This window comes from Schistocerca gregaria, chromosome 2 (genome assembly GCF_023897955.1).
Source record: "Schistocerca gregaria isolate iqSchGreg1 chromosome 2, iqSchGreg1.2, whole genome shotgun sequence".
Taxonomy (NCBI): domain Eukaryota; kingdom Metazoa; phylum Arthropoda; class Insecta; order Orthoptera; family Acrididae; genus Schistocerca; species Schistocerca gregaria.
The window spans coordinates 1,016,797,974-1,016,823,042 of record NC_064921.1 but is presented as its reverse complement, the minus strand read 5'-3'; the positions used below and the strand labels follow the sequence as shown (position 1 = coordinate 1,016,823,042).

Here is a 25,069-nt window from a genome sequence, read left to right as displayed (position 1 = left end):
CAGCCAAGGGCTCAAGAAGTCTTCGGGGTGCTCGAGAAGGTGTCTGCCGTAGCACCCCTAACGAAATAGCGGCGTTTCCCGCAGTCGTGATTGCAAATCATAGCAGCAAAAGCAATCACTTTCTTAGCAGCAGGGAGTGCGAGCCCAGCGGCAGCTCTACATGAAGGTACCAATAGCCCAGGAAGGCCGCCGACCGCGGGAATTCGCGCCGCCCCCATCCCTCCAGCCTACACGAGACTTTCCAGAGCACCCTGGACCACATCGAGGGACCCAGTGCACTGAAATAATAGTCATTTGCCACGTCAGATGGCTCGTTGGTCTAGGGGTATGATTCCTGCTTTGGGTGCAGGAGGTCCCGGGTTCAAATCCCGGACGAGCCCTAGCGTTTTGTGCAAACTGGTCGCACGTGAGTGGCTGAGTCGACGCAAAATGCTCGGCGTCAGTATCAAATGAAATTCATATTTGATGTGAGCAATTGACACTGATCTGACGTGTGAAGGCGATTACGAAGGTTTTTGGGTACAGATGGTAGCAGATGCATGTTAGTATGTCTTGTTTTTAATGATAAAAAAGTGTTTCCGCCCGGGATCGACACGGGGACCTTCTGCGTGTTAGGCAGACGTGATAACCGCTACACCACGGAAACTACTTGTGTGCGCCTTACATTAGAGACAACTCGTGCTGGTGTTGTCATCGTTACTAAGAAATTAAATAAATGCGCTACTTGCAGAACAAAGGTACATGCAGAAGATCCTCACATGTCGTGGCTCACTGGAGTACAATACGACATAGGCAGGAAAATACTGTTCCCGCCCGGGATCGAACCGGGGACCTTCTGCGTGTGAAGCAGACGTGATAACCGCTACACTACGGAAACTGCGAACGGGAGGAGTCCATCTCCGTTCACTCGCAATTACCTCAGCCTCTCTCCCGTCCGTGAATGCACACGCGACAGTTCTTTTGACAGCCTGGAAACCATCACAGCCAAGGGCTCAAGAAGTCTTCGGGGTGCTCGAGAAGGTGTCTGCCGTAGCACCCCTAACGAAATAGCGGCGTTTCCCGCAGTCGTGATTGCAAATCATAGCAGCAAAAGCAATCACTTTCTTAGCAGCAGGGAGTGCGAGCCCAGCGGCAGCTCTACATGAAGGTACCAATAGCCCAGGAAGGCCGCCGACCGCGGGAATTCGCGCCGCCCCCATCCCGCCAGCCTACACGAGACTTTCCAGAGCACCCTGGACCACATCGAGGGACCCAGTGCACTGAAATAATAGTCATTTGCCACGTCAGATGGCTCGTTGGTCTAGGGGTATGATTCCTGCTTTGGGTGCAGGAGGTCCCGGGTTCAAATCCCGGACGAGCCCTAGCGTTTTGTGCAAACTGGTCGCACGTGAGTGGCTGAGTCGACGCAAAATGCTCGGCGTCAGTATCAAATGAAATTCATACTTGATGTGAGCAATTGACACTGATCTGACGTGTGAAGGCGATTACGAAGGTTTTTGGGTACAGATGGTAGCAGATGCATGTTAGTATGTCTTGTTTTTAATGATAAAAAAGTGTTTCCGCCCGGGATCGACACGGGGACCTTCTGCGTGTTAGGCAGACGTGATAACCGCTACACCACGGAAACTACTTGTGTGCGCCTTACATTAGAGACAACTCGTGCTGGTGTTGTCATCGTTACTAAGAAATTAAATAAATGCGCTACTTGCAGAACAAAGGTACATGCAGAAGATCCTCACATGTCGTGGCTCACTGGAGTACAATACGACATAGGAAGGAAAATACTGTTCCCGCCCGGGATCGAACCGGGGACCTTCTGCGTGTGAAGCAGACGTGATAACCGCTACACTACGGAAACAGCGAACGGGAGGAGTCCATCACCGTTCACTCGCAATTACCTCAGCCTCTCTCCCGTCCGTGAATGCACACGCGACAGTTCTTTTGACAGCCTGGAAACCATCACAGCCAAGGGCTCAAGAAGTCTTCGGGGTGCTCGAGAAGGTGTCTGCCGTAGCACCCCTAACGAAATAGCGGCGTTTCCCGCAGTCGTGATTGCAAATCATAGCAGCAAAAGCAATCACTTTCTTAGCAGCAGGGAGTGCGAGCCCAGCGGCAGCTCTACATGAAGGTACCAATAGCCCAGGAAGGCCGCCGACCGCGGGAATTCACGCCGCCCCCATCCCGCCAGCCTACACGAGACTTTCCAGAGCACCCTGGACCACATCGAGGGAACCAGTGCACTGAAATAATAGTCATGTGCCACGTCAGATGGCTCGTTGGTCTAGGGGTATGATTCCTGCTTTGGGTGCAGGAGGTCCCGGGTTCAAATCCCGGACGAGCCCTAGCGTTTTGTGCAAACTGGTCGCACGTGAGTGGCTGAGTCGACGCAAAATGCTCGGCGTCAGTATCAAATGAAATTCATACTTGATGTGAGCAATTGACACTGATCTGACGTGTGAAGGCGATTACGAAGGTTTTTGGGTACAGATGGTAGCAGATGCATGTTAGTATGTCTTGTTTTTAATGATAAAAAAGTGTTTCCGCCCGGGATCGACACGGGGACCTTCTGCGTGTTAGGCAGACGTGATAACCGCTACACCACGGAAACTACTTGTGTGCGCCTTACATTAGAGACAACTCGTGCTGGTGTTGTCATCGTTACTAAGAAATTAAATAAATGCGCTACTTGCAGAACAAAGGTACATGCAGAAGATCCTCACATGTCGTGGCTCACTGGAGTACAATACGACATAGGCAGGAAAATACTGTTCCCGCCCGGGATCGAACCGGGGACCTTCTGCGTGTGAAGCAGACGTGATAACCGCTACACTACGGAAACAGCGAACGGGAGGAATCCATCTCCGTTCACTCGCAATTACCTCAGCCTCTCTCCCGTCCGTGAATGCACACGCGACAGTTCTTTTGACAGCCTGGAAACCATCACAGCCAAGGGCTCAAGAAGTCTTCGGGGTGCTCGAGAAGGTGTCTGCCGTAGCACCCCTAACGAAATAGCGGCGTTTCCCGCAGTCGTGATTGCAAATCATAGCAGCAAAAGCAATCACTTTCTTAGCAGCAGGGAGTGCGAGCCCAGCGGCAGCTCTACATGAAGGTACCAATAGCCCAGGAAGGCCGCCGACCGCGGGAATTCGCGCCGCCCCCATCCCGCCAGCCTACACGAGACTTTCCAGAGCACCCTGGACCACATCGAGGGACCCAGTGCACTGAAATAATAGTCATTTGCCACGTCAGATGGCTCGTTGGTCTAGGGGTATGATTCCTGCTTTGGGTGCAGGAGGTCCCGGGTTCAAATCCCGGACGAGCCCTAGCGTTTTGTGCAAACTGGTCGCACGTGAGTGGCTGAGTCGACGCAAAATGCTCGGCGTCAGTATCAAATGAAATTCATATTTGATGTGAGCAATTGACACTGATCTGACGTGTGAAGGCGATTACGAAGGTTTTTGGGTACAGATGGTAGCAGATGCATGTTAGTATGTCTTGTTTTTAATGATAAAAAAGTGTTTCCGCCCGGGATCGACACGGGGACCTTCTGCGTGTTAGGCAGACGTGATAACCGCTACACCACGGAAACTACTTGTGTGCGCCTTACATTAGAGACAACTCGTGCTGGTGTTGTCATCGTTACTAAGAAATTAAATAAATGCGCTACTTGCAGAACAAAGGTACATGCAGAAGATCCTCACATGTCGTGGCTCACTGGAGTACAATACGACATAGGCAGGAAAATACTGTTCCCGCCCGGGATCGAACCGGGGACCTTCTGCGTGTGAAGCAGACGTGATAACCGCTACACTACGGAAACTGCGAACGGGAGGAGTCCATCTCCGTTCACTCGCAATTACCTCAGCCTCTCTCCCGTCCGTGAATGCACACGCGACAGTTCTTTTGACAGCCTGGAAACCATCACAGCCAAGGGCTCAAGAAGTCTTCGGGGTGCTCGAGAAGGTGTCTGCCGTAGCACCCCTAACGAAATAGCGGCGTTTCCCGCTGTCGTGATTGCAAATCATAGCAGCAAAAGCAATCACTTTCTTAGCAGCAGGGAGTGCGAGCCCAGCGGCAGCTCTACATGAAGGTACCAATAGCCCAGGAAGGCCGCCGACCGCGGGAATTCGCGCCGCCCCCATCCCGCCAGCCTACACGAGACTTTCCAGAGCACCCTGGACCACATCGAGGGACCCAGTGCACTGAAATAATAGTCATTTGCCACGTCAGATGGCTCGTTGGTCCATTCTGGCTTTAGCCGTCGCCGCGGTCGGACGTGCTTGTTGTTTACTCCGCGTACGTTAGCGCTATCGCCGGTGTTTGGTGTTTACGTGAAGTTAGCTGTACATTTTCGCTGTTATTTTTTGAGTGGTGTCTCTGATAAGTGTTTTTATAGTGCTTTCGTCCGTTCCACGTTTCGTGCTTCGCCGCAATTTCGGTTGTTGCCGGAATTTCGTCGGAACCGACGACCATGTCTGACACCGTCAGGAAGAATACTTTAGTTTTCTCGTTCGAGAAAGGAACACGGCCGGTCCAACCCACTGCGCTGGAAATCCACGATTGGCTGACTGAGGTAATCGGTATTAATTCTGACTCTGTTCATACCACGCAATTAGATGCTGAAAAATACTGTGTTTTTGTTAAATTTCTGAACTCAGTGACAGTCGATAAGTTGCTTGCAAAATGGGGTAATTCCGTCGAATTTGTTCATCGAGACGGTTCAAAAAGTAATGTCTCTGTACGAAAAGCTGATATCATGTACACCAATGTCAGGATTTTGAATGTTCCAATTGAAATTGATAATCAGTTGATCAAGGACGCTCTATCTAAATATGGCGAAGTTAAATCTATCTATAACGAAAGATGGTCGAAGCTATACAAGATACAGTGTTTTAATGGCATTAGATCCGTTGAAATGGAGGTGAAAGCCAACATTCCGTCCCATATATCCGTTGCAGGCCATAAAGCACATGTTGTGTATTCTGGTCAGGAGCGCACGTGCAATATTTGCAATGAGACAGGTCATTTCCGACAAGATTGTCCGCGCCGTGTTTTTGTTCTTAGGAACAATCTAACACAGCGTCAAAAACTGACCCTCAGCGATGTCTTACCAAATAGCACTTCCCTTCTTTCGGTTAACGACAGTGGTGCATGTACTTCTGCAGTGCCCGCCATAACTACTACGGAGTTCCCTCCCCTGAGCGTCATTACATCACACCCTTCTGTTCCCGATTGCGATCTCCAGAATAAGAAGCGACCGTTGGAAACGACCGATGACGGCTCGGACGGCGAGTCCGCCCGTAATTCGCCTTCCACCCGCAAGCAGAAGCAGTGTAATGCGGATGTGCTCGAGGAAACAAACAGTACATGTATTGACGTGACGACAGCCGCTGAGGCAACCCGGCCGCTGTCGGTGGCTGAACAGGTACAAACGGTCCACGGAGGGGACGCAGTAACGATTGTCGCGGAGACGGAAGAGGCGCACTCCGAAGCACAAGAGGTGACGGAGCGGAACCCAACTCAAGAACTTACAGACCCACAAACCGCCGACTCAGTCAGTGCTCTGGAGCTAGTGACGGAAGAACAAGGAAATGGCACTCGTAAAAAGGACGCTGTTGAGGCAGCTTCGGTCACAACGGTGGTAAAGATAGACAATCCGAATGACGGCGCGTTGAACCAAGATGTCCGAAGACGCCGACTCAAACCGCTACCTACTCTCAAAGCTTCCCGTAACCAAAGCAAACAACAACCAGCACAAGAGGAAGCGACGGCCAAGAACGTCTTGTATGAAATCATCACGGAAAGACCTAAGGAGGTACCTTCAAGTGACATTAGTGATGCAAAGCCCCTCGGTAAAACTAAAACCCGAGATGTTCGGAATCCTGCACCAAAATGAGGCTGTAAGATGAAAAAAAAAAGGGATTTTGTTGAACCAGTTTCATTTCTAATTGTACTACTGTCTTAGTCATATTTCAGAGGAACCAGATGAAGTGTTTACCGAGCTTCAAATACTGACTATTCTTTTAGATGTTTGTTTAAGCGGAGTCGTTTCTCTCTTCTAGAAGCTGCACATCTCTTTTCTTTTTTTTTTTTTTATTAATATTTTGTTATCTTTTTAATCACTTATTTACTATTTATGCAAACTAAATGTCCCAGGCATATACAATTACGACTATCAATATTAACAGGATTACATCCGTGACTAAAGTTACAGCGCTCAAGGATTATTTATATGAGTCAGGGACGGACATTGCTTTCCTACAGGAAGTAGTGATGACTAATCTTACAGTGCCTGGATATTTGGCGATTTTAAATGTCTCACTTGACACCAACGTCGGTACAGCAATTTTAGTCAGGGAGGGGATTCCTGTCTCGGATATCGAGAGGTTGGACTCCGGCAGAGCGATAGGTATAAAAGTCTTTGGTTCTACCCTTATCAATCTGTATGCCCCTTCTGGCACATCCAATAGAATGGAAAGAGCACAGTTCTATAAAGAAGAAATCATTTATTTATTACGGAAAAACCCAAAAGATCTTATAATAGGCGGTGATTTTAATTGTGTGATAAATAAGAAAGACCAGGTTCCGAATTTTAATAACTGCAGTGAACTGAAGCGTTTCGTCACTGTTTTACAGCTTAAAGATGCTTGGGAAATAATGTATCCCACTTTTGTGGCATTTACATTCCTAGGTCCTCACTCACGTAGCAGGATCGACAGACTCTACATATCGCAAAGTCTAGTTAGCTCCTTCATTAAAGCAGAGACGATTCCAGTTTACTTTTCTGATCATAGCTCCGTGCTAGCTTCCATCAACCTTACTGCGCAACCCACTCGCCGTTTTAGAAGTTCATGGCACCTTAATACGTCACTGATGCAGGACGACGGATTAGAAGAAAGTTTGACAGAAGCGTGGGCATTGTGCCTCCGCTCTGCAGATAGACACGTCTCAGTACTAGACTGGTGGTGCAACAGGGCAAAGCCTAAACTGAGAAAAGTTCTCATCCAGTATAGTGTACAACGATCGAAAGACTTGAAAAATTCCATCGAATTTTATTATACCATGCTGCGAAATTTATATGAGCAGGCAAACACTTCCAACGTCCGTCTGGCAGATATCAAGCAAACTAAGGCCAAATTACTCAGTCTTAAAAGACAGCAGATGGAGGGTCTGAAATTAAAATCCAAGGCTAAGACAGTCGTGGAGGATGAACATGCTTCCTTGTACCATCTACTGAAGCACGAAAGAAACAGGAGACGCACCTTCATTGATGGACTTCAGTCTGAAACTGGCGAGACACTCACGACTCAGAGAGACATCGTCAATGCAGTGCACAAATATTACGAAGACCTATACACTGCCAACCCGGTATGTGAAGAGTCCTTCGATGAGTTCCTTAGTTACATAGCTCCACAGGTCTCGGACGAGGAAAACGAAGACCTTCTCGTTGAGTGTACTAACGAAGATATCCACAGAATCATCTGCAAATCTCCTCTGAGGAAATCGCCGGGACCGGATGGTTTGCCTGTTGAATTTTATAAACGATACTGGCCACTGATTGGTGACATGTTTACCCGAATGACGAACGAGGTGCTTCAGGGAAAGCATTTACCTGCTGTTTTTAAAGAGAGCACAATAGTACTAATCCCAAAAAATGCTGCAAAAAGAAACCTCAACAACTTTCGTCCTATCTCCCTGTTAAACTCTGATTATAAAATCATCGGCAGAATTTTAAACAACAGACTCTCTCAGTTGGCCAAAAAGATAGTAAGTCCATACCAGTCCTGTGTGCCTACCAAGAGCATTTTCAAAAGCATAGCTGAATATAGAGATATAATTGCCATCACTGCTGTGACCACCATAAAATGTGCTATCATGTTTATTGACTTCCAGAAAGCATTTGATCGTGTGGATCATAGATTCCTTAGTGCCACACTGAACAAAATAGGTTTTAATGAGCGAGTCGTAAGTGTGATCAGCAATGTTGCAACAGGCATCAGCGCTTGTATATCAGTTAACTGCCAGAGGACAAAGCAGATTCAGATCAGGCGCGGCGTTCCTCAAGGAAGCCCCCTCTCCATGTTCCTATTCGTGCTTTCATTAGAACCTTTCCTCCGCAGTGTTCATGCCACTCTAACTGGCATCACATTATCTGGTCACCGAACAGTCATAAACGCCTATGCCGATGATGTCGGAGTCGTCCTGCGAAATCCCGGAGACATTTTGAAATTGGAAACGCTAATTAAAAAGTACTGTAGAGTCTCCGGAGCAGGTGTCAACGCAAACAAAAGCAAACTCCTAAACCTGCGGGGTTTTCAACATACCACCTTAGCCTGGGCCACAATGGTCACCCAATGCAAAGCACTAGGAATAACACTGACACCTTGTCCGTTAAAAATGGCAGCTATCAATTGGAGAAATACGTCGGGACAACTTCTTGGAACAACAAGAGAAAACCTCCACCGTAACTTGAACCAAGTTCAGAGGGTGATTTTCATTAACCACTGCATTCTCTCCAGGAGTTACTTTATAGCACAGATCTTCCCACTACCGAAAATGATTGGAAAAAAGATAATGTCTACCATTGCCAGCTATCTTTGGAGAGGGGATATATTCAGAGTCGCCGCAAAAACTGCGACCTTAGATCCCAGGAATGGAGGTTTGGGGTTAGTTGATATCAGAAATAAGGCGTCTGCGCTTTTTATAAAAAGGACCGCCACTATCCTTAGCGACCACGCTGATAGCATTACAACTAAATTATTTGAAGTTGTCAGGCCTGCCAGTTTACAGGCGCCGGTGAATGTGCAAAAAATAAATAACCGGCTCCAGTACGTTCGTGCATATTTTGTGGAACTCAGCTATCTCGGCGGTGTTATCATCAACTCACGACGGATCACGGCCCGCGATATTCTGTCCCATCGAAAGAAAATGGAGGGGAGAAACAAATTGGAAAGTAAATACCCACACACTGATTGGGACGCCATATGGAAAAATATTAATATGCGTGGTCTACCATCGGACGTCAAGTCAGCGTGGTATAAAACAGTGAATGAGACCGTAAGCACCAATGAAAGGTTACATGCAATCGGCGTTAGCGACACGAACCTATGTCTCAAATGTAAATTGATCGACACGTTAGTGCACAGATTCACGTGCGGTGGCAATCTACAACTCTGTAATTGGATTAGGGAACAACTGGCTTTTCTTACGAGATCTTCGGTGGAAAATTTTCCCCCTGTTACATTCCTCAGGCCTCAGACTTGCTATTTTCCAGCAGCAAAAAACAACTCGGTCCATTGGTTAATGGGACACTATGTGAATTACGTAATTAATCACCTGGGAAATGACAATTCCACTGATTTTTACATGTACTTGAAGTGTGCTTTTTATAACGCCCTGAAATATAAAGACCACAAGAAAAACTACGGCAATATGCTTAAAATTGTATTCGAGCGACTGGGCATTGGTTGACAAGCCAACGAGATAAACAAAAATCGTTTATTTAAGCGAAACGACGCTTAAACAAAAACAATTGGGGAGAAGTACACTTTTACAGTTTCATATTACAATCACTTATCTTCTGCTGGCAAAGAAGGCTATTTTGTTTATTGCACAGAAGAAGCCGAAGCCGAAAGCCAGTATCGCAGGGTTAAAGATAAATTGTTTTCTTATACATTCATTTTATGACTGAGAAGGAAGTCTCATTTGTTTCCATGGAAGGGAACATACTTTTTTATTATTATTATTAATCTCAAGAAGGAAAGGAGGCTATGGAATTAGTGCCTTAACATAAAATTCCTTCTTCACATTCCATGAAGATTTTTCTTTTACAATAAAAAAATAACAAACAAACAAAAATAATAATAATAACAATAAAAAAAAAAAACTAAACAGAAATTTAAAAAAATAATATACAGGTTCAGGGTCCACTACTTCCCACAACTTTATTATATATTACAAAGAAGTATGCTAGGTTGCCGAGAAGCAGTGGATGAAAAAAAAAAAAAAAAAAAAAAAAAAAGCACTAAAGCTATAACCTTCAATCTCTATTGCCTCGGTATGACATAAATTTTTTGTTTCAAATGAAGCATCTTTTGGTTCAGGATTTCGAAGGCAAAACAGCATATATCTACGTATACACAAGTTGTAAAATTTCTTATTGAAAACTATGATAAAGACACGCCTCAGCAACAGGACTGGGTGGAGACATCGCGGTCAGGCCTCGAAATTTTGACCCCTGCCCGCTTTGCCTCCGCCTGCCTCATGCTGCCAAGTTCCTTACAAAAAAAAAAAAAAAAAAAAAAAAAAAAAAAAAAAAAAAAATATGGATAAGGCGTCGGACTTCGGATGTGAAGATTACAAAAAAATAAAAAAAAAATAAAAAAAAAGGGGTATGATTCCTGCTTTGGGTGCAGGAGGTCCCGGGTTCAAATCCCGGACGAGCCCTAGCGTTTTGTGCAAACTGGTCGCACGTGAGTGGCTGAGTCGACGCAAAATGCTCGGCGTCAGTATCAAATGAAATTCATATTTGATGTGAGCAATTGACACTGATCTGACGTGTGAAGGCGATTACGAAGGTTTTTGGGTACAGATGGTAGCAGATGCATGTTAGTATGTCTTGTTTTTAATGATAAAAAAGTGTTTCCGCCCGGGATCGACACGGGGACCTTCTGCGTGTTAGGCAGACGTGATAACCGCTACACCACGGAAACTACTTGTGTGCGCCTTACATTAGAGACAACTCGTGCTGGTGTTGTCATCGTTACTAAGAAATTAAATAAATGCGCTACTTGCAGAACAAAGGTACATGCAGAAGATCCTCACATGTCGTGGCTCACTGGAGTACAATACGACATAGGCAGGAAAATACTGTTCCCGCCCGGGATCGAACCGGGGACCTTCTGCGTGTGAAGCAGACGTGATAACCGCTACACTACGGAAACTGCGAACGGGAGGAGACCATCTCCGTTCACTCGCAATTACCTCAGCCTCTCTCCCGTCCGTGAATGCACACGCGACAGTTCTTTTGACAGCCTGGAAACCATCACAGCCAAGGGCTCAAGAAGTCTTCGGGGTGCTCGAGAAGGTGTCTGCCGTAGCACCCCTAACGAAATAGCGGCGTTTCCCGCAGTCGTGATTGCAAATCATAGCAGCAAAGGCAATCACTTTCTTAGCAGCAGGGAGTGCGAGCCCAGCGGCAGCTCTACATGAAGGTACCAATAGCCCAGGAAGGCCGCCGACCGCGGGAATTCGCGCCGCCCCCATCCCGCCAGCCTACACGAGACTTTCCAGAGCACCCTGGACCACATCGAGGGACCCAGTCCACTGAAATAATAGTCATTTGCCACGTCAGATGGCTCGTTGGTCTAGGGGTATGATTCCTGCTTTGGGTGCAGGAGGTCCCGGGTTCAAATCCCGGACGAGCCCTAGCGTTTTGTGCAAACTGGTCGCACGTGAGTGGCTGAGTCGACGCAAAATGCTCGGCGTCAGTATCAAATGAAATTCATATTTGATGTGAGCAATTGACACTGATCTGACGTGTGAAGGCGATTACGAAGGTTTTTGGGTACAGATGGTAGCAGATGCATGTTAGTATGTCTTGTTTTTAATGATAAAAAAGTGTTTCCGCCCGGGATCGACACGGGGACCTTCTGCGTGTTAGGCAGACGTGATAACCGCTACACCACGGAAACTACTTGTGTGCGCCTTACATTAGAGACAACTCGTGCTGGTGTTGTCATCGTTACTAAGAAATTAAATAAATGCGCTACTTGCAGAACAAAGGTACATGCAGAAGATCCTCACATGTCGTGGCTCACTGGAGTACAATACGACATAGGCAGGAAAATACTGTTCCCGCCCGGGATCGAACCGGGGACCTTCTGCGTGTGAAGCAGACGTGATAACCGCTACACTACGGAAACTGCGAACGGGAGGAGTCCATCTCCGTTCACTCGCAATTACCTCAGCCTCTCTCCCGTCCGTGAATGCACACGCGACAGTTCTTTTGACAGCCTGGAAACCATCACAGCCAAGGGCTCAAGAAGTCTTCGGGGTGCTCGAGAAGGTGTCTGCCGTAGCACCCCTAACGAAATAGCGGCGTTTCCCGCAGTCGTGATTGCAAATCATAGCAGCAAAAGCAATCACTTTCTTAGCAGCAGGGAGTGCGAGCCCAGCGGCAGCTCTACATGAAGGTACCAATAGCCCAGGAAGGCCGCCGACCGCGGGAATTCGCGCCGCCCCCATCCCGCCAGCCTACACGAGACTTTCCAGAGCACCCTGGACCACATCGAGGGACCCAGTGCACTGAAATAATAGTCATCTGCCACGTCAGATGGCTCGTTGGTCTAGGGGTATGATTCCTGCTTTGGGTGCAGGAGGTCCCGGGTTCAAATCCCGGACGAGCCCTAGCGTTTTGTGCAAACTGGTCGCACGTGAGTGGCTGAGTCGACGCAAAATGCTCGGCGTCAGTATCAAATGAATTTCATATTTGATGTGAGCAATTGACACTGATCTGACGTGTGAAGGCGATTACGAAGGTTTTTGGGTACAGATGGTAGCAGATGCATGTTAGTATGTCTTGTTTTTAATGATAAAATAGTGTTTCCGCCCGGGATCGACACGGGGACCTTCTGCGTGTTAGGCAGACGTGATAACCGCTACACCACGGAAACTACTTGTGTGCGCCTTACATTAGAGACAACTCGTGCTGGTGTTGTCATCGTTACTAAGAAATTAAATAAATGCGCTACTTGCAGAACAAAGGTACATGCAGAAGATCCTCACATGTCGTGGCTCACTGGAGTACAATACGACATAGGCAGGAAAATACTGTTCCCGCCCGGGATCGAACCGGGGACCTTCTGCGTGTGAAGCAGACGTGATAACCGCTACACTACGGAAACTGCGAACGGGAGGAGTCCATCTCCGTTCACTCGCAATTACCTCAGCCTCTCTCCCGTCCGTGAATGCACACGCGACAGTTCTTTTGACAGCCTGGAAACCATCACAGCCAAGGGCTCAAGAAGTCTTCGGGGTGCTCGAGAAGGTGTCTGCCGTAGCACCCCTAACGAAATAGCGGCGTTTCCCGCAGTCGTGATTGCAAATCATAGCAGCAAAAGCAATCACTTTCTTAGCAGCAGGGAGTGCGAGCCCAGCGGCAGCTCTACATGAAGGTACCAATAGCCCAGGAAGGCCGCCGACCGCGGGAATTCGCGCCGCCCCCATCCCGCCAGCCTACACGAGACTTTCCAGAGCACCCTGGACCACATCGAGGGACCCAGTGCACTGAAATAATAGTCATCTGCCACGTCAGATGGCTCGTTGGTCTAGGGGTATGATTCCTGCTTTGGGTGCAGGAGGTCCCGGGTTCAAATCCCGGACGAGCCCTAGCGTTTTGTGCAAACTGGTCGCACGTGAGTGGCTGAGTCGACGCAAAATGCTCGGCGTCAGTATCAAATGAATTTCATATTTGATGTGAGCAATTGACACTGATCTGACGTGTGAAGGCGATTACGAAGGTTTTTGGGTACAGATGGTAGCAGATGCATGTTAGTATGTCTTGTTTTTAATGATAAAATAGTGTTTCCGCCCGGGATCGACACGGGGACCTTCTGCGTGTTAGGCAGACGTGATAACCGCTACACCACGGAAACTACTTGTGTGCGCCTTACATTAGAGACAACTCGTGCTGGTGTTGTCATCGTTACTAAGAAATTAAATAAATGCGCTACTTGCAGAACAAAGGTACATGCAGAAGATCCTCACATGTCGTGGCTCACTGGAGTACAATACGACATAGGCAGGAAAATACTGTTCCCGCCCGGGATCGAACCGGGGACCTTCTGCGTGTGAAGCAGACGTGATAACCGCTACACTACGGAAACTGCGAACGGGAGGAGTCCATCTCCGTTCACTCGCAATTACCTCAGCCTCTCTCCCGTCCGTGAATGCACACGCGACAGTTCTTTTGACAGCCTGGAAACCATCACAGCCAAGGGCTCAAGAAGTCTTCGGGGTGCTCGAGAAGGTGTCTGCCGTAGCACCCCTAACGAAATAGCGGCGTTTCCCGCAGTCGTGATTGCAAATCATAGCAGCAAAAGCAATCACTTTCTTAGCAGCAGGGAGTGCGAGCCCAGCGGCAGCTCTACATGAAGGTACCAATAGCCCAGGAAGGCCGCCGACCGCGGGAATTCGCGCCGCCCCCATCCCGCCAGCCTACACGAGACTTTCCAGAGCACCCTGGACCACATCGAGGGACCCAGTGCACTGAAATAATAGTCATCTGCCACGTCAGATGGCTCGTTGGTCTAGGGGTATGATTCCTGCTTTGGGTGCAGGAGGTCCCGGGTTCAAATCCCGGACGAGCCCTAGCGTTTTGTGCAAACTGGTCGCACGTGAGTGGCTGAGTCGACGCAAAATGCTCGGCGTCAGTATCAAATGAATTTCATATTTGATGTGAGCAATTGACACTGATCTGACGTGTGAAGGCGATTACGAAGGTTTTTGGGTACAGATGGTAGCAGATGCATGTTAGTATGTCTTGTTTTTAATGATAAAATAGTGTTTCCGCCCGGGATCGACACGGGGACCTTCTGCGTGTTAGGCAGACGTGATAACCGCTACACCACGGAAACTACTTGTGTGCGCCTTACATTAGAGACAACTCGTGCTGGTGTTGTCATCGTTACTAAGAAATTAAATAAATGCGCTACTTGCAGAACAAAGGTACATGCAGAAGATCCTCACATGTCGTGGCTCACTGGAGTACAATACGACATAGGCAGGAAAATACTGTTCCCGCCCGGGATCGAACCGGGGACCTTCTGCGTGTGAAGCAGACGTGATAACCGCTACACTACGGAAACTGCGAACGGGAGGAGTCCATCTCCGTTCACTCGCAATTACCTCAGCCTCTCTCCCGTCCGTGAATGCACACGCGACAGTTCTTTTGACAGCCTGGAAACCATCACAGCCAAGGGCTCAAGAAGTCTTCGGGGTGCTCGAGAAGGTGTCTGCCGTAGCACCCCTAACGAAATAGCGGCGTTTCCCGCAGTCGTGATTGCAAATCATAGCAGCAAAAGCAATCACTTTCTTAGCAGCAGGGAGTGCGAGCCCAGCGGCAGCTCTACATGAAGGTACCAATAGCCCAGGAAGGCCGCCGACCGCGGGAATTCGCGCCGCCCCCATCCCGCCAGCCTACACGAGACTTTCCAGAGCACCCTGGACCACATCGAGGGACCCAGTGCACTGAAATAATAGTCATTTGCCACGTCAGATGGCTCGTTGGTCTAGGGGTATGATTCCTGCTTTGGGTGCAGGAGGTCCCGGGTTCAAATCCCGGATGAGCCCTAGCGTTTTGTGCAAACTGGTCGCACGTGAGTGGCTGAGTCGACGCAAAATGCTCGGCGTCAGTATCAAATGAAATTCATATTTGATGTGAGCAATTGACACTGATCTGACGTGTGAAGGCGATTACGAAGGTTTTTGGGTACAGATGGTAGCAGATGCATGTTAGTATGTCTTGTTTTTAATGATAAAAAAGTGTTTCCGCCCGGGATCGACACGGGGACCTTCTGCGTGTTAGGCAGACGTGATAACCGCTACACCACGGAAACTACTTGTGTGCGCCTTACATTAGAGACAACTCGTGCTGGTGTTGTCATCGTTACTAAGAAATTAAATAAATGCGCTACTTGCAGAACAAAGGTACATGCAGAAGATCCTCACATGTCGTGGCTCACTGGAGTACAATACGACATAGGCAGGAAAATACTGTTCCCGCCCGGGATCGAACCGGGGACCTTCTGCGTGTGAAGCAGACGTGATAACCGCTACACTACGGAAACTGCGAACGGGAGGAGACCATCTCCGTTCACTCGCAATTACCTCAGCCTCTCTCCCGTCCGTGAATGCACACGCGACAGTTCTTTTGACAGCCTGGAAACCATCACAGCCAAGGGCTCAAGAAGTCTTCGGGGTGCTCGAGAAGGTGTCTGCCGTAGCACCCCTAACGAAATAGCGGCGTTTCCCGCAGTCGTGATTGCAAATCATAGCAGCAAAGGCAATCACTTTCTTAGCAGCAGGGAGTGCGAGCCCAGCGGCAGCTCTACATGAAGGTACCAATAGCCCAGGAAGGCCGCCGACCGCGGGAATTCGCGCCGCCCCCATCCCGCCAGCCTACACGAGACTTTCCAGAGCACCCTGGACCACATCGAGGGACCCAGTCCACTGAAATAATAGTCATTTGCCACGTCAGATGGCTCGTTGGTCTAGGGGTATGATTCCTGCTTTGGGTGCAGGAGGTCCCGGGTTCAAATCCCGGACGAGCCCTAGCGTTTTGTGCAAACTGGTCGCACGTGAGTGGCTGAGTCGACGCAAAATGCTCGGCGTCAGTATCAAATGAAATTCATATTTGATGTGAGCAATTGACACTGATCTGACGTGTGAAGGCGATTACGAAGGTTTTTGGGTACAGATGGTAGCAGATGCATGTTAGTATGTCTTGTTTTTAATGATAAAAAAGTGTTTCCGCCCGGGATCGACACGGGGACCTTCTGCGTGTTAGGCAGACGTGATAACCGCTACACCACGGAAACTACTTGTGTGCGCCTTACATTAGAGACAACTCGTGCTGGTGTTGTCATCGTTACTAAGAAATTAAATAAATGCGCTACTTGCAGAACAAAGGTACATGCAGAAGATCCTCACATGTCGTGGCTCACTGGAGTACAATACGACATAGGCAGGAAAATACTGTTCCCGCCCGGGATCGAACCGGGGACCTTCTGCGTGTGAAGCAGACGTGATAACCGCTACACTACGGAAACTGCGAACGGGAGGAGTCCATCTCCGTTCACTCGCAATTACCTCAGCCTCTCTCCCGTCCGTGAATGCACACGCGACAGTTCTTTTGACAGCCTGGAAACCATCACAGCCAAGGGCTCAAGAAGTCTTCGGGGTGCTCGAGAAGGTGTCTGCCGTAGCACCCCTAACGAAATAGCGGCGTTTCCCGCAGTCGTGATTGCAAATCATAGCAGCAAAAGCAATCACTTTCTTAGCAGCAGGGAGTGCGAGCCCAGCGGCAGCTCTACATGAAGGTACCAATAGCCCAGGAAGGCCGCCGACCGCGGGAATTCGCGCCGCCCCCATCCCGCCAGCCTACACGAGACTTTCCAGAGCACCCTGGACCACATCGAGGGACCCAGTGCACTGAAATAATAGTCATCTGCCACGTCAGATGGCTCGTTGGTCTAGGGGTATGATTCCTGCTTTGGGTGCAGGAGGTCCCGGGTTCAAATCCCGGACGAGCCCTAGCGTTTTGTGCAAACTGGTCGCACGTGAGTGGCTGAGTCGACGCAAAATGCTCGGCGTCAGTATCAAATGAATTTCATATTTGATGTGAGCAATTGACACTGATCTGACGTGTGAAGGCGATTACGAAGGTTTTTGGGTACAGATGGTAGCAGATGCATGTTAGTATGTCTTGTTTTTAATGATAAAATAGTGTTTCCGCCCGGGATCGACACGGGGACCTTCTGCGTGTTAGGCAGACGTGATAACCGCTACACCACGGAAACTACTTGTGTGCGCCTTACATTAGAGACAACTCGTGCTGGTGTTGTCATCGTTACTAAGAAATTAAATAAATGCGCTACTTGCAGAACAAAGGTACATGCAGAAGATCCTCACATGTCGTGGCTCACTGGAGTACAATACGACATAGGCAGGAAAATACTGTTCCCGCCCGGGATCGAACCGGGGACCTTCTGCGTGTGAAGCAGACGTGATAACCGCTACACTACGGAAACTGCGAACGGGAGGAGTCCATCTCCGTTCACTCGCAATTACCTCAGCCTCTCTCCCGTCCGTGAATGCACACGCGACAGTTCTTTTGACAGCCTGGAAACCATCACAGCCAAGGGCTCAAGAAGTCTTCGGGGTGCTCGAGAAGGTGTCTGCCGTAGCACCCCTAACGAAATAGCGGCGTTTCCCGCAGTCGTGATTGCAAATCATAGCAGCAAAAGCAATCACTTTCTTAGCAGCAGGGAGTGCGAGCCCAGCGGCAGCTCTACATGAAGGTACCAATAGCCCAGGAAGGCCGCCGACCGCGGGAATTCGCGCCGCCCCCATCCCGCCAGCCTACACGAGACTTTCCAGAGCACCCTGGACCACATCGAGGGACCCAGTGCACTGAAATAATAGTCATCTGCCACGTCAGATGGCTCGTTGGTCTAGGGGTATGATTCCTGCTTTGGGTGCAGGAGGTCCCGGGTTCAAATCCCGGACGAGCCCTAGCGTTTTGTGCAAACTGGTCGCACGTGAGTGGCTGAGTCGACGCAAAATGCTCGGCGTCAGTATCAAATGAATTTCATATTTGATGTGAGCAATTGACACTGATCTGACGTGTGAAGGCGATTACGAAGGTTTTTGGGTACAGATGGTAGCAGATGCATGTTAGTATGTCTTGTTTTTAATGATAAAATAGTGTTTCCGCCTGGGATCGACACGGGGACCTTCTGCGTGTTAGGCAGACGTGATAACCGCTACACCACGGAAACTACTTGTGTGCGCCTTACATTAGAGACAACTCGTGCTGGTGTTGTCATCGTTACTAAGAAATTAAATAAATGCGCTACTTGCAGAACAAAGGTACATGCAGAAGATCCTCACATGTCGTGGCTCACTGGAGTACAATACGACATAGGCAGGAAAATACTGTTCCCGCCCGGGATCGAACCGGGGACCTTCTGCGTGTGAAGCAGACGTGATAACCGCTACACTACGGAAACTGCGAACGGGAGGAGTCCATCTCCGTTCACTCGCAATTACCTCAGCCTCTCTCCCGTCCGTGAATGCACACGCGACAGTTCTTTTGACAGCCTGGAAACCATCACAGCCAAGGGCTCAAGAAGTCTTCGGGGTGCTCGAGAAGGTGTCTGCCGTAGCACCCCTAACGAAATAGCGGCGTTTCCCGCAGTCGTGATTGCAAATCATAGCAGCAAAAGCAATCACTTTCTTAGCAGCAGGGAGTGCGAGCCCAGCGGCAGCTCTACATGAAGGTACCAATAGCCCAGGAAGGCCGCCGACCGCGGGAATTCGCGCCGCCCCCATCCCGCCAGCCTACACGAGACTTTCCAGAGCACCCTGGACCACATCGAGGGACCCAGTGCACTGAAATAATAGTCATTTGCCACGTCAGATGGCTCGTTGGTCTAGGGGTATGATTCCTGCTTTGGGTGCAGGAGGTCCCGGGTTCAAATCCCGGATGAGCCCTAGCGTTTTGTGCAAACTAGTCGCACGTGAGTGGCTGAGTCGACGCAAAATGCTCGGCGTCAGTATCAAATGAAATTCATATTTGATGTGAGCAATTGACACTGATCTGACGTGTGAAGGCGATTACGAAGGTTTTTGGGTACAGATGGTAGCAGATGCATGTTAGTATGTCTTGTTTTTAATGATAAAAAAGTGTTTCCGCCCGGGATCGACACGGGGACCTTCTGCGTGTTAGGCAGACGTGATAACCGCTACACCACGGAAACTACTTGTGTGCGCCTTACAATAGAGACAACTCGTGCTGGTGTTGTCATCGTTACTAAGAAATTAAATAAATGCGCTACTTGCAGAACAGAGGTACATGCAGAAGATCCTCACATGTCGTGGCTCACTGGAGTACAATACGACATAGGCAGGAAAATACTGTTCCCGCCCGGGATCGAACCGGGGACCTTCTGCGTGTGAAGCAGACGTGATAACCGCTACACTACGGAAACTGCGAACGAGAGGAGTCCATCTCCGTTCACTCGCAATTACCTCAGCCTCTCTCCCGTCCGTGAATGCACACGCGACAGTTCTTTTGACAGCCTGGAAACCATCACAGCCAAGGGCTCAAGAAGTCTTCGGGGTGCTCGAGAAGGTGTCTGCCGTAGCACCCCTAACGAAATAGCGGCGTTTCCCGCAGTCGTGATTGCAAATCATAGCAGCAAAAGCAATCACTTTCTTAGCAGCAGGGAGTGCGAGCCCAGCGGCAGCTCTACATGAAGGTACCAATAGCCCAGGAAGGCCGCCGACCGCGGGAATTCGCGCCGCCCCCATCCCGCCAGCCTACACGAGACTTTCCAGAGCACCCTGGACCACATCGAGGGACCCAGTGCACTGAAATAATAGTCATCTGCCACGTCAGATGGCTCGTTGGTCTAGGGGTATGATTCCTGCTTTGGGTGCAGGAGGTCCCGGGTTCAAATCCCGGACGAGCCCTAGCGTTTTGTGCAAACTGGTCGCACGTGAGTGGCTGAGTCGACGCAAAATGCTCGGCGTCAGTATCAAATGAATTTCATATTTGATGTGAGCAATTGACACTGATCTGACGTGTGAAGGCGATTACGAAGGTTTTTGGGTACAGATGGTAGCAGATGCATGTTAGTATGTCTTGTTTTTAATGATAAAATAGTGTTTCCGCCCGGGATCGACACGGGGACCTTCTGCGTGTTAGGCAGACGTGATAAACGCTACACCACGGAAACTACTTGTGTGCGCCTTACATTAGAGACAACTCGTGCTGGTGTTGTCATCGTTACTAAGAAATTAAATAAATGCGCTACTTGCAGAACAAAGGTACTTGCAGAAGATCCTCACATGTCGTGGCTCACTGGAGTACAATACGACATAGGCAGGAAAATACTGTTCCCGCCCGGGATCGAACCGGGGACCTTCTGCGTGTGAAGCAGACGTGATAACCGCTACACTACGGAAACTGCGAACGGGAGGAGTCCATCTCCGTTCACTCGCAATTACCTCAGCCTCTCTCCCGTCCGTGAATGCACACGCGACAGTTCTTTTGACAGCCTGGAAACCATCACAGCCAAGGGCTCAAGAAGTCTTCGGGGTGCTCGAGAAGGTGTCTGCCGTAGCACCCCTAACGAAATAGCGGCGTTTCCCGCAGTCGTGATTGCAAATCATAGCAGCAAAAGCAATCACTTTCTTAGCAGCAGGGAGTGCGAGCCCAGCGGCAGCTCTACATGAAGGTACCAATAGCCCAGGAAGGCCGCCGACCGCGGGAATTCGCGCCGCCCCCATCCCGCCAGCCTACACGAGACTTTCCAGAGCACCCTGGACCACATCGAGGGACCCAGTGCACTGAAATAATAGTCATCTGCCACGTCAGATGGCTCGTTGGTCTAGGGGTATGATTCCTGCTTTGGGTGCAGGAGGTCCCGGGTTCAAATCCCGGACGAGCCCTAGCGTTTTGTGCAAACTGGTCGCACGTGAGTGGCTGAGTCGACGCAAAATGCTCGGCGTCAGTATCAAATGAATTTCATATTTGATGTGAGCAATTGACACTGATCTGACGTGTGAAGGCGATTACGAAGGTTTTTGGGTACAGATGGTAGCAGATGCATGTTAGTATGTCTTGTTTTTAATGATAAAATAGTGTTTCCGCCCGGGATCGACACGGGGACCTTCTGCGTGTTAGGCAGACGTGATAACCGCTACACCACGGAAACTACTTGTGTGCGCCTTACATTAGAGACAACTCGTGCTGGTGTTGTCATCGTTACTAAGAAATTAAATAAATGCGCTACTTGCAGAACAAAGGTACATGCAGAAGATCCTCACATGTCGTGGCTCACTGGAGTACAATACGACATAGGCAGGAAAATACTGTTCCCGCCCGGGATCGAACCGGGGACCTTCTGCGTGTGAAGCAGACGTGATAACCGCTCCACTACGGAAACTGCGAACGGGAGGAGTCCATCTCCGTTCACTCGCAATTACCTCAGCCTCTCTCCCGTCCGTGAATGCACACGCGACAGTTCTTTTGACAGCCTGGAAACCATCACAGCCAAGGGCTCAAGAAGTCTTCGGGGTGCTCGAGAAGGTGTCTGCCGTAGCACCCCTAACGAAATAGCGGCGTTTCCCGCAGTCGTGATTGCAAATCATAGCAGCAAAAGCAATCACTTTCTTAGCAGCAGGGAGTGCGAGCCCAGCGGCAGCTCTACATGAAGGTACCAATAGCCCAGGAAGGCCGCCGACCGCGGGAATTCGCGCCGCCCCCATCCCGCCAGCCTACACGAGACTTTCCAGAGCACCCTGGACCACATCGAGGGACCCAGTGCACTGAAATAATAGTCATTTGCCACGTCAGATGGCTCGTTGGTCTAGGGGTATGATTCCTGCTTTGGGTGCAGGAGGTCCCGGGTTCAAATCCCGGACGAGCCCTAGCGTTTCGTGCAAACTGGTCGCACGTGAGTGGCTGAGTCGACGCAAAATGCTCGGCGTCAGTATCAAATGAAATTCATATTTGATGTGAGCAATTGACACTGATCTGACGTGTGAAGGCGATTACGAAGGTTTTTGGGTACAGATGGTAGCAGATGCATGTTAGTATGTCTTGTTTTTAATGATAAAATAGTGTTTCCGCCCGGGATCGACACGGGGACCTTCTGCGTGTTAGGCAGACGTGATAACCGCTACACCACGGAAACTACTTGTGTGCGCCTTACATTAGAGACAACTCGTGCTGGTGTTGTCATCGTTACTAAGAAATTAAATAAATGCGCTACTTGCAGAACAAAGGTACATGCAGAAGATCCTCACATGTCGTGGCTCACTGGAGTACAATACGACATAGGCAGGAAAATACTGTTCCCGCCCGGGATCGAACCGGGGACCTTCTGCGTGTGAAGCAGACGTGATAACCGCTACACTACGGAAACTGCGAACGGGAGGAGTCCATCTCCGTTCACTCGCAATTACCTCAGCCTCTTTCCCGTCCGTGAATGCACACGCGACAGTTCTTTTGACAGCCTGGAAACCATCACAGCCAAGGGCTCAAGAAGTCTTCGGGGTGCTCGAGAAGGTGTCTGCCGTAGCACCCCTAACGAAATAGCGGCGTTTCCCGCAGTCGTGATTGCAAATCATAGCAGCAAAAGCAATCACTTTCTTAGCAGCAGGGAGTGCGAGCCCAGCGGCAGCTCTACATGAAGGTACCAATAGCCCAGGAAGGCCGCCGACCGCGGGAATTCGCGCCGCCCCCATCCCGCCAGCCTACACGAGACTTTCCAGAGCACCCTGGACCACATCGAGGGACCCAGTGCACTGAAATAATAGTCATTTGCCACGTCAGATGGCTCGTTGGTCTAGGGGTATGGTTCCTGCTTTGGGTGCAGGAGGTCCCGGGTTCAAATCCCGGATGAGCCCTAGCGTTTTGTGCAAACTGGTCGCACGTGAGTGGCTGAGTCGACGCAAAATGCTCGGCGTCAGTATCAAATGAAATTCATATTTGATGTGAGCAATTGACACTGATCTGACGTGTGAAGGCGATTACGAAGGTTTTTGGGTACAGATGGTAGCAGATGCATGTTAGTATGTCTTGTTTTTAATGATAAAAAAGTGTTTCCGCCCGGGATCGACACGGGGACCTTCTGCGTGTTAGGCAGACGTGATAACCGCTACACCACGGAAACTACTTGTGTGCGCCTTACATTAGAGACAACTCGTGCTGGTGTTGTCATCGTTACTAAGAAATTAAATAAATGCGCTACTTGCAGAACAAAGGTACATGCAGAAGATCCTCACATGTCGTGGCTCACTGGAGTACAATACGACATAGGCAGGAAAATACTGTTCCCGCCCGGGATCGAACCGGGGACCTTCTGCGTGTGAAGCAGACGTGATAACCGCTACACTACGGAAACTGCGAACGGGAGGAGTCCATCTCCGTTCACTCGCAATTACCTCAGCCTCTCTCCCGTCCGTGAATGCACACGCGACAGTTCTTTTGACAGCCTGGAAACCATCACAGCCAAGGGCTCAAGAAGTCTTCGGGGTGCTCGAGAAGGTGTCTGCCGTAGCACCCCTAACGAAATAGCGGCGTTTCCCGCAGTCGTGATTGCAAATCATAGCAGCAAAAGCAATCACTTTCTTAGCAGCAGGGAGTGCGAGCCCAGCGGCAGCTCTACATGAAGGTACCAATAGCCCAGGAAGGCCGCCGACCGCGGGAATTCGCGCCGCCCCCATCCCGCCAGCCTACACGAGACTTTCCAGAGCACCCTGGACCACATCGAGGGACCCAGTGCACTGAAATAATAGTCATTTGCCACGTCAGATGGCTCGTTGGTCTAGGGGTATGGTTCCTGCTTTGGGTGCAGGAGGTCCCGGGTTCAAATCCCGGATGAGCCCTAGCGTTTTGTGCAAACTGGTCGCACGTGAGTGGCTGAGTCGACGCAAAATGCTCGGCGTCAGTATCAAATGAAATTCATATTTGATGTGAGCAATTGACACTGATCTGACGTGTGAAGGCGATTACGAAGGTTTTTGGGTACAGATGGTAGCAGATGCATGTTAGTATGTCTTGTTTTTAATGATAAAAAAGTGTTTCCGCCCGGGATCGACACGGGGACCTTCTGCGTGTTAGGCAGACGTGATAACCGCTACACCACGGAAACTACTTGTGTGCGCCTTACATTAGAGACAACTCGTGCTGGTGTTGTCATCGTTACTAAGAAATTAAATAAATGCGCTACTTGCAGAACAAAGGTACATGCAGAAGATCCTCACATGTCGTGGCTCACTGGAGTACAATACGACATAGGCAGGAAAATACTGTTCCCGCCCGGGATCGAACCGGGGACCTTCTGCGTGTGAAGCAGACGTGATAACCGCTACACTACGGAAACTGCGAACGGGAGGAGTCCATCTCCGTTCACTCGCAATTACCTCAGCCTCTCTCCCGTCCGTGAATGCACACGCGACAGTTCTTTTGACAGCCTGGAAACCATCACAGCCAAGGGCTCAAGAAGTCTTCGGGGTGCTCGAGAAGGTGTCTGCCGTAGCACCCCTAACGAAATAGCGGCGTTTCCCGCAGTCGTGATTGCAAATCATAGCAGCAAAAGCAATCACTTTCTTAGCAGCAGGGAGTGCGAGCCCAGCGGCAGCTCTACATGAAGGTACCAATAGCCCAGGAAGGCCGCCGACCGCGGGAATTCGCGCCGCCCCCATCCCGCCAGCCTACACGAGACTTTCCAGAGCACCCTGGACCACATCGAGGGACCCAGTGCACTGAAATAAT

At 49.6% G+C, this 25,069-nt stretch overlaps 55 non-coding genes across 55 annotated transcripts; 18 read left to right on the top strand and 37 right to left on the bottom strand.

Moving 5' to 3' along the window:
• The first annotated feature begins 308 nt into the window (after positions 1-308).
• Trnap-ugg (transfer RNA proline (anticodon UGG)) lies at positions 309-380 on the top strand. The gene has a single exon. It is a non-coding gene; the product is annotated as a tRNA-Pro (tRNA).
• A 193-nt stretch (positions 381-573) lies between these two features.
• Trnav-aac (transfer RNA valine (anticodon AAC)) lies at positions 574-646 on the bottom strand. Its single transcript has one exon. It is a non-coding gene; the product is annotated as a tRNA-Val (tRNA).
• A 158-nt stretch (positions 647-804) lies between these two features.
• Trnav-cac (transfer RNA valine (anticodon CAC)) lies at positions 805-877 on the bottom strand. Its single transcript has one exon. It is a non-coding gene; the product is annotated as a tRNA-Val (tRNA).
• A 412-nt stretch (positions 878-1,289) lies between these two features.
• Trnap-ugg (transfer RNA proline (anticodon UGG)) lies at positions 1,290-1,361 on the top strand. The gene has a single exon. It is a non-coding gene; the product is annotated as a tRNA-Pro (tRNA).
• A 193-nt stretch (positions 1,362-1,554) lies between these two features.
• Positions 1,555-1,627, bottom strand: Trnav-aac (transfer RNA valine (anticodon AAC)). The gene has a single exon. It is a non-coding gene; the product is annotated as a tRNA-Val (tRNA).
• Positions 1,628-1,785: 158 nt separating this feature from the next.
• Positions 1,786-1,858, bottom strand: Trnav-cac (transfer RNA valine (anticodon CAC)). The gene has a single exon. It is a non-coding gene; the product is annotated as a tRNA-Val (tRNA).
• A 412-nt stretch (positions 1,859-2,270) lies between these two features.
• On the top strand, positions 2,271-2,342 carry Trnap-ugg (transfer RNA proline (anticodon UGG)). Its single transcript has one exon. It is a non-coding gene; the product is annotated as a tRNA-Pro (tRNA).
• Positions 2,343-2,535: 193 nt separating this feature from the next.
• Positions 2,536-2,608, bottom strand: Trnav-aac (transfer RNA valine (anticodon AAC)). The gene has a single exon. It is a non-coding gene; the product is annotated as a tRNA-Val (tRNA).
• A 158-nt stretch (positions 2,609-2,766) lies between these two features.
• Trnav-cac (transfer RNA valine (anticodon CAC)) lies at positions 2,767-2,839 on the bottom strand. The gene has a single exon. It is a non-coding gene; the product is annotated as a tRNA-Val (tRNA).
• Positions 2,840-3,251: 412 nt separating this feature from the next.
• Positions 3,252-3,323, top strand: Trnap-ugg (transfer RNA proline (anticodon UGG)). Its single transcript has one exon. It is a non-coding gene; the product is annotated as a tRNA-Pro (tRNA).
• A 193-nt stretch (positions 3,324-3,516) lies between these two features.
• On the bottom strand, positions 3,517-3,589 carry Trnav-aac (transfer RNA valine (anticodon AAC)). Its single transcript has one exon. It is a non-coding gene; the product is annotated as a tRNA-Val (tRNA).
• A 158-nt stretch (positions 3,590-3,747) lies between these two features.
• On the bottom strand, positions 3,748-3,820 carry Trnav-cac (transfer RNA valine (anticodon CAC)). The gene has a single exon. It is a non-coding gene; the product is annotated as a tRNA-Val (tRNA).
• Positions 3,821-10,639: 6,819 nt separating this feature from the next.
• On the bottom strand, positions 10,640-10,712 carry Trnav-aac (transfer RNA valine (anticodon AAC)). Its single transcript has one exon. It is a non-coding gene; the product is annotated as a tRNA-Val (tRNA).
• A 158-nt stretch (positions 10,713-10,870) lies between these two features.
• Positions 10,871-10,943, bottom strand: Trnav-cac (transfer RNA valine (anticodon CAC)). Its single transcript has one exon. It is a non-coding gene; the product is annotated as a tRNA-Val (tRNA).
• A 412-nt stretch (positions 10,944-11,355) lies between these two features.
• On the top strand, positions 11,356-11,427 carry Trnap-ugg (transfer RNA proline (anticodon UGG)). Its single transcript has one exon. It is a non-coding gene; the product is annotated as a tRNA-Pro (tRNA).
• Positions 11,428-11,620: 193 nt separating this feature from the next.
• On the bottom strand, positions 11,621-11,693 carry Trnav-aac (transfer RNA valine (anticodon AAC)). The gene has a single exon. It is a non-coding gene; the product is annotated as a tRNA-Val (tRNA).
• A 158-nt stretch (positions 11,694-11,851) lies between these two features.
• Positions 11,852-11,924, bottom strand: Trnav-cac (transfer RNA valine (anticodon CAC)). Its single transcript has one exon. It is a non-coding gene; the product is annotated as a tRNA-Val (tRNA).
• Positions 11,925-12,336: 412 nt separating this feature from the next.
• On the top strand, positions 12,337-12,408 carry Trnap-ugg (transfer RNA proline (anticodon UGG)). Its single transcript has one exon. It is a non-coding gene; the product is annotated as a tRNA-Pro (tRNA).
• Positions 12,409-12,601: 193 nt separating this feature from the next.
• On the bottom strand, positions 12,602-12,674 carry Trnav-aac (transfer RNA valine (anticodon AAC)). The gene has a single exon. It is a non-coding gene; the product is annotated as a tRNA-Val (tRNA).
• A 158-nt stretch (positions 12,675-12,832) lies between these two features.
• Trnav-cac (transfer RNA valine (anticodon CAC)) lies at positions 12,833-12,905 on the bottom strand. The gene has a single exon. It is a non-coding gene; the product is annotated as a tRNA-Val (tRNA).
• Positions 12,906-13,317: 412 nt separating this feature from the next.
• Positions 13,318-13,389, top strand: Trnap-ugg (transfer RNA proline (anticodon UGG)). The gene has a single exon. It is a non-coding gene; the product is annotated as a tRNA-Pro (tRNA).
• A 193-nt stretch (positions 13,390-13,582) lies between these two features.
• On the bottom strand, positions 13,583-13,655 carry Trnav-aac (transfer RNA valine (anticodon AAC)). Its single transcript has one exon. It is a non-coding gene; the product is annotated as a tRNA-Val (tRNA).
• Positions 13,656-13,813: 158 nt separating this feature from the next.
• On the bottom strand, positions 13,814-13,886 carry Trnav-cac (transfer RNA valine (anticodon CAC)). The gene has a single exon. It is a non-coding gene; the product is annotated as a tRNA-Val (tRNA).
• A 412-nt stretch (positions 13,887-14,298) lies between these two features.
• Positions 14,299-14,370, top strand: Trnap-ugg (transfer RNA proline (anticodon UGG)). The gene has a single exon. It is a non-coding gene; the product is annotated as a tRNA-Pro (tRNA).
• Positions 14,371-14,563: 193 nt separating this feature from the next.
• Positions 14,564-14,636, bottom strand: Trnav-aac (transfer RNA valine (anticodon AAC)). Its single transcript has one exon. It is a non-coding gene; the product is annotated as a tRNA-Val (tRNA).
• A 158-nt stretch (positions 14,637-14,794) lies between these two features.
• Trnav-cac (transfer RNA valine (anticodon CAC)) lies at positions 14,795-14,867 on the bottom strand. The gene has a single exon. It is a non-coding gene; the product is annotated as a tRNA-Val (tRNA).
• A 412-nt stretch (positions 14,868-15,279) lies between these two features.
• Trnap-ugg (transfer RNA proline (anticodon UGG)) lies at positions 15,280-15,351 on the top strand. The gene has a single exon. It is a non-coding gene; the product is annotated as a tRNA-Pro (tRNA).
• A 193-nt stretch (positions 15,352-15,544) lies between these two features.
• Trnav-aac (transfer RNA valine (anticodon AAC)) lies at positions 15,545-15,617 on the bottom strand. Its single transcript has one exon. It is a non-coding gene; the product is annotated as a tRNA-Val (tRNA).
• A 158-nt stretch (positions 15,618-15,775) lies between these two features.
• Positions 15,776-15,848, bottom strand: Trnav-cac (transfer RNA valine (anticodon CAC)). The gene has a single exon. It is a non-coding gene; the product is annotated as a tRNA-Val (tRNA).
• Positions 15,849-16,260: 412 nt separating this feature from the next.
• Positions 16,261-16,332, top strand: Trnap-ugg (transfer RNA proline (anticodon UGG)). The gene has a single exon. It is a non-coding gene; the product is annotated as a tRNA-Pro (tRNA).
• A 193-nt stretch (positions 16,333-16,525) lies between these two features.
• Positions 16,526-16,598, bottom strand: Trnav-aac (transfer RNA valine (anticodon AAC)). The gene has a single exon. It is a non-coding gene; the product is annotated as a tRNA-Val (tRNA).
• Positions 16,599-16,756: 158 nt separating this feature from the next.
• Trnav-cac (transfer RNA valine (anticodon CAC)) lies at positions 16,757-16,829 on the bottom strand. Its single transcript has one exon. It is a non-coding gene; the product is annotated as a tRNA-Val (tRNA).
• A 412-nt stretch (positions 16,830-17,241) lies between these two features.
• Positions 17,242-17,313, top strand: Trnap-ugg (transfer RNA proline (anticodon UGG)). The gene has a single exon. It is a non-coding gene; the product is annotated as a tRNA-Pro (tRNA).
• Positions 17,314-17,506: 193 nt separating this feature from the next.
• On the bottom strand, positions 17,507-17,579 carry Trnav-aac (transfer RNA valine (anticodon AAC)). The gene has a single exon. It is a non-coding gene; the product is annotated as a tRNA-Val (tRNA).
• A 158-nt stretch (positions 17,580-17,737) lies between these two features.
• Trnav-cac (transfer RNA valine (anticodon CAC)) lies at positions 17,738-17,810 on the bottom strand. Its single transcript has one exon. It is a non-coding gene; the product is annotated as a tRNA-Val (tRNA).
• A 412-nt stretch (positions 17,811-18,222) lies between these two features.
• Positions 18,223-18,294, top strand: Trnap-ugg (transfer RNA proline (anticodon UGG)). Its single transcript has one exon. It is a non-coding gene; the product is annotated as a tRNA-Pro (tRNA).
• Positions 18,295-18,487: 193 nt separating this feature from the next.
• Positions 18,488-18,560, bottom strand: Trnav-aac (transfer RNA valine (anticodon AAC)). The gene has a single exon. It is a non-coding gene; the product is annotated as a tRNA-Val (tRNA).
• Positions 18,561-18,718: 158 nt separating this feature from the next.
• Positions 18,719-18,791, bottom strand: Trnav-cac (transfer RNA valine (anticodon CAC)). The gene has a single exon. It is a non-coding gene; the product is annotated as a tRNA-Val (tRNA).
• Positions 18,792-19,203: 412 nt separating this feature from the next.
• Positions 19,204-19,275, top strand: Trnap-ugg (transfer RNA proline (anticodon UGG)). Its single transcript has one exon. It is a non-coding gene; the product is annotated as a tRNA-Pro (tRNA).
• A 193-nt stretch (positions 19,276-19,468) lies between these two features.
• Trnav-aac (transfer RNA valine (anticodon AAC)) lies at positions 19,469-19,541 on the bottom strand. The gene has a single exon. It is a non-coding gene; the product is annotated as a tRNA-Val (tRNA).
• A 158-nt stretch (positions 19,542-19,699) lies between these two features.
• Positions 19,700-19,772, bottom strand: Trnav-cac (transfer RNA valine (anticodon CAC)). Its single transcript has one exon. It is a non-coding gene; the product is annotated as a tRNA-Val (tRNA).
• Positions 19,773-20,184: 412 nt separating this feature from the next.
• Trnap-ugg (transfer RNA proline (anticodon UGG)) lies at positions 20,185-20,256 on the top strand. Its single transcript has one exon. It is a non-coding gene; the product is annotated as a tRNA-Pro (tRNA).
• Positions 20,257-20,680: 424 nt separating this feature from the next.
• Trnav-cac (transfer RNA valine (anticodon CAC)) lies at positions 20,681-20,753 on the bottom strand. Its single transcript has one exon. It is a non-coding gene; the product is annotated as a tRNA-Val (tRNA).
• Positions 20,754-21,165: 412 nt separating this feature from the next.
• On the top strand, positions 21,166-21,237 carry Trnap-ugg (transfer RNA proline (anticodon UGG)). Its single transcript has one exon. It is a non-coding gene; the product is annotated as a tRNA-Pro (tRNA).
• A 193-nt stretch (positions 21,238-21,430) lies between these two features.
• Trnav-aac (transfer RNA valine (anticodon AAC)) lies at positions 21,431-21,503 on the bottom strand. Its single transcript has one exon. It is a non-coding gene; the product is annotated as a tRNA-Val (tRNA).
• Positions 21,504-21,661: 158 nt separating this feature from the next.
• Positions 21,662-21,734, bottom strand: Trnav-cac (transfer RNA valine (anticodon CAC)). The gene has a single exon. It is a non-coding gene; the product is annotated as a tRNA-Val (tRNA).
• A 412-nt stretch (positions 21,735-22,146) lies between these two features.
• On the top strand, positions 22,147-22,218 carry Trnap-ugg (transfer RNA proline (anticodon UGG)). Its single transcript has one exon. It is a non-coding gene; the product is annotated as a tRNA-Pro (tRNA).
• Positions 22,219-22,411: 193 nt separating this feature from the next.
• Positions 22,412-22,484, bottom strand: Trnav-aac (transfer RNA valine (anticodon AAC)). Its single transcript has one exon. It is a non-coding gene; the product is annotated as a tRNA-Val (tRNA).
• Positions 22,485-22,642: 158 nt separating this feature from the next.
• On the bottom strand, positions 22,643-22,715 carry Trnav-cac (transfer RNA valine (anticodon CAC)). The gene has a single exon. It is a non-coding gene; the product is annotated as a tRNA-Val (tRNA).
• A 412-nt stretch (positions 22,716-23,127) lies between these two features.
• Positions 23,128-23,199, top strand: Trnap-ugg (transfer RNA proline (anticodon UGG)). Its single transcript has one exon. It is a non-coding gene; the product is annotated as a tRNA-Pro (tRNA).
• A 193-nt stretch (positions 23,200-23,392) lies between these two features.
• Positions 23,393-23,465, bottom strand: Trnav-aac (transfer RNA valine (anticodon AAC)). The gene has a single exon. It is a non-coding gene; the product is annotated as a tRNA-Val (tRNA).
• A 158-nt stretch (positions 23,466-23,623) lies between these two features.
• On the bottom strand, positions 23,624-23,696 carry Trnav-cac (transfer RNA valine (anticodon CAC)). Its single transcript has one exon. It is a non-coding gene; the product is annotated as a tRNA-Val (tRNA).
• A 412-nt stretch (positions 23,697-24,108) lies between these two features.
• Positions 24,109-24,180, top strand: Trnap-ugg (transfer RNA proline (anticodon UGG)). Its single transcript has one exon. It is a non-coding gene; the product is annotated as a tRNA-Pro (tRNA).
• A 193-nt stretch (positions 24,181-24,373) lies between these two features.
• On the bottom strand, positions 24,374-24,446 carry Trnav-aac (transfer RNA valine (anticodon AAC)). Its single transcript has one exon. It is a non-coding gene; the product is annotated as a tRNA-Val (tRNA).
• Positions 24,447-24,604: 158 nt separating this feature from the next.
• On the bottom strand, positions 24,605-24,677 carry Trnav-cac (transfer RNA valine (anticodon CAC)). The gene has a single exon. It is a non-coding gene; the product is annotated as a tRNA-Val (tRNA).
• Between the last annotated feature and the right edge of the window lie 392 nt (positions 24,678-25,069).